Here is a 3,715-nt window from a genome sequence, read left to right as displayed (position 1 = left end):
TTCTCCTCGACCATTGGAGATGTAGGTGTGATTGGAGGTCATGAATGGAAGAACTTTTGAAGTCAAGCACAGCAGGAAGAATGAAAGAAAGACAATATCAAGAGTTTCGAACTACTATTACGCCCCCCCTATATTGATGCAAATGTAGGGCCGCCTTTTATATTATTCCTAGGGCTAGCAGGCGTCATTAATCAAGTGGGTGGAGAAAACCTGAAATGAAACTGGGCTCAAAGAAAACCATGTGAAAATGCAGAGATAACCATGCAAAAATGCTCCAAAACGTCAAATGAAACCAAGCACAAAAGATGTAAAAGGGCAAATGGTTTTTTAACTTTGCAGATGTATAAGCCCTATGTTGGTCAAAATTTTGACCAACACGGGTCTTAGATGTAAAAAAAACAAAAATTTTGCCTTTACATTTCAACCACCCTAAATTTATTTAGTTGATGGTCAAAATTTTTGGTCGAAAAATGATGTTAAATGTAGTAGTGAAGGGCTGCAAAAACAACCAAAGCTACAATTTTAAAAAAACTATGAGGAGGTACAAATTCATGATTTTCAACAAGTTTGGTGATGATAATAGTACATGTAAGAAAAAGGCACAAAATGAAGTTTGTGATTGCCCATAATAATTTAGGGCTAGTCCTGCGAGCCATAGTTTCTATCATCAAATAAGTTGCTCCTAGCATTATTGAATTTAGCATTAGCCCAAATAATCCTAATCTGACACCTTCATCATATAAAATTGGAAGAGGTTCAAGACCAAAAGGCTTTCCCTTATAAACTTCTTGACCCATCCAATCTATTTCAAAGAGTAAGAAGGGGAACCACGCAAGCCATGTCAGTGCAATTACAATAAGTAAATACAACATTGGAGAAGGGAGATCTCTGAAAGCACTAAATAGCTCCCATATGAATGTCTCCTGGGTTGTTTCATCAGCTTCTTGCTCCTCATCATCTTCATCATTTTCATCAACTAGATTATGAATTTTACCTCCCACTGCCTTTGCCCTCGCTTTTGCTTCTACTTGAGCCTTTGACCATCTTTTTTCAGGGGTGGCTGTTACACTGAGAATGGTAGCAGCCACTAAGAGGATCATTTCTATAAAAAATGCAAACTTTAGATTAGCACAGTTGACACCACAACCCTTTGTTCTTGTAAATGGAAGAATTTTATACCATTTACTGTAAGAACCACTCGCAAATCCTAACGCATTCCCTACTACCATAAATAGTGAGAAAAAGGCATTGACACTCCTAGTTCATCTCTGGTTTTTTCCTGCCAGAGGAAAAGCATTTAGAAATACATATGGGTGGAGCTTCAAGAGGTGCTAGAATTTAGTGAAATATTTCATTCATCAAATTAAAGTCCTTCATTTAGCAAGAGAATACAATCTAGAGTTCATTTATGGTTGCCTAGTTTTAATTTCTTGTGGCTATTTGTGAAGAGCAAAATTTTCTCATGGAAACACTATATTGCATCCTTGAATGATAGGGAGATTCATAATTCTTCCCTCAAAATTTGCACTACTTAGCCCATTAAAATGAACAACTTTTTCCTTGGAATGAAATTCCCTATGGACAATGTCCATCTCCAAGGAATGCGAAGAAATCAGACCTTTCTGGGATGCAGTCAATGAAATATAAACCAAGTATGGATTTTATTTTTGGCAAGTCTCTCCATTGAGAAAAGAAACTGCATTTGAAGTAGAGGAGTCTTTAATGGGTACACACTAGAATATAAAAAATCCAAACCTATCTAACATTGCCTTTGATGAAATATACACTCCTAATAGGAAATGCTCGACATAAGATAATGGGATATAGCCTTTGATGAGCATAATTATTCAAATTACAACCATCAAGAGCTAAATTTTAAAACTCTATAACCATTAATGAAATCTAATGATAAACCATAGGAAATTATTGGCTTCAACCAAAGCCTCTTTAAATGTGGTATGGAAACAATTTGAAAGACCTATGATGAACTATGGTAACGAAATATTTTTCTTGACAAAATTTTTGAAAGCAAAAATAATTGGTACATCCCTTTTGTAAATGGTAAATAAAAAATATTCCATAGGTAAAACTTTCTCTAAAGGGAATAAATATAGTTGATTGTGGATTAATGCAGTAATAGTTTCATGAATCTAAACATTAGTCTCCGTAGATTAAAAATTAATCACCTCACCATCCTATAATGGCTGATCTTAACAGAGACATTCTGTAAACATATACTTCCTTCAAGGTCTATTTTCTACATGGCTAAGCTAAGGAGGTTTTCCCAAACAACCTTTCATGGAAAAGTTTTGAACATTGGGCATTGAAAATTGAAAACCTCAAGAGGTGGGAAATGTCAAAGTTTTGCATTAATCAAAAAGGTTTCTTTCTCTAAACATTTGAGTTGTTTTATACATGGTACTTTTTGTTGGAAATTTTCTATAAATGATCATGTTCAAGCGAGATTGGAGCTAACACCAACATAGGACAAATGTCTACAAGTTGATCATTACCTTGAACAATACTACAAGATGACATTGAAAAAAAGAGAGGGGAAAAATAAATGTAGCTCAAAAAGGCTATAAGTAAGGCCTTAACCATCATCTTAAACATAAACTTTCTAGATGCCATTGCAAAAAATAGCAAAACAATATAAGCATGACATACCTAATAAATTTGTGAGGATTACCCTGCAAGGCCCTTGAAGCATATTCTTGGCAAGATCAAGGAGCCAAAACCCCAAAAAAAAAATAGTAATAACTCTTGGCCTATATGAGATTGAATCACCAAACATACATCCCAAATCTGCTGAAAATCCAATGAGCATAATTGCCATTACCACAATGCATGCTCCCATAACTATAAATGGCCTCCTTCTTCCTCGGGAGCACTCAAATCTATCACTATAATACCCCACTATTGGTTGCACAAACATGCTAGAAATAGGGCCACACAGCCATATATAACTAGCCCATGTATGAGGAATACCTAAATCCTACAAATATGGCATCAATAAGGAGAGTTGCAAAGCCCATCCAAATTGCATCCCTGGTACCACTGATGCAACCTTGCTAGAGTTCTCAGAGGAACTCCATTCTTCACTTTTCTTCCAACATGAAAATTTCTATTCATAATTAAACCAATCCCACCAACTCCAAAAAATTGGTATTTGTATGACAAATAATAGCAATTTTTCAATGAAATTCATAGTCAATTACTATGGTGATAAAAGAGGTTTCAAATGATGGATATGCCGATAACATTAACTATTGCATGAACCTAATGATTCCAGATTATATATATATGATATCTTGTGATTCACATGTGAGCAGGTCACTATAGTCTTTGTGATGTATATTGGAGCTACTTACTATGTATGTGATGTATGGAAAGCTAATTAACTTGTGTACCTATGATGTGTATGAGCAAGTTTTTGTATATGAGATAGGTGTTCATTATAATCACGATGTGTGTGATTTGTGATATGATCCTTATGAATATGTGTAAGTTGCTACAAATAATGATAGGTGATGGTAGAGATGGAAACATCACCTGAATACAATGAGTATCTTTATTTTTGATGGGAATAAGTTCACACTTAATTAATAATAATATTGGATGGTTGGTAATGTGTTGTTGTAGCATTCTTTTAGATTATTGGGTTTTTATTGCCCAATCTTGAATAATTTTCAAAAAAACACAAAAATTAAATCTG

General features: G+C 34.5%; 1 pseudogene; it reads right to left on the bottom strand.

The window, feature by feature from the left end:
* Nucleotides 1-476: 476 nt before the first annotated feature.
* LOC149562253 (sucrose transport protein SUT2 pseudogene) lies at nucleotides 477-3,132 on the bottom strand (annotated as a pseudogene).
* Nucleotides 3,133-3,715: the final 583 nt, after the last annotated feature.

The sequence above is a fragment of the Cupressus sempervirens genome, chromosome 4 (assembly GCF_028749045.1).
Source record: "Cupressus sempervirens isolate cs-2001-9-10 chromosome 4, ASM2874904v1, whole genome shotgun sequence".
Classification (NCBI taxonomy): Eukaryota; Viridiplantae; Streptophyta; class Pinopsida; order Cupressales; family Cupressaceae; genus Cupressus; species Cupressus sempervirens.
This window is presented reverse-complemented; position numbering and strand designations above follow the sequence as displayed.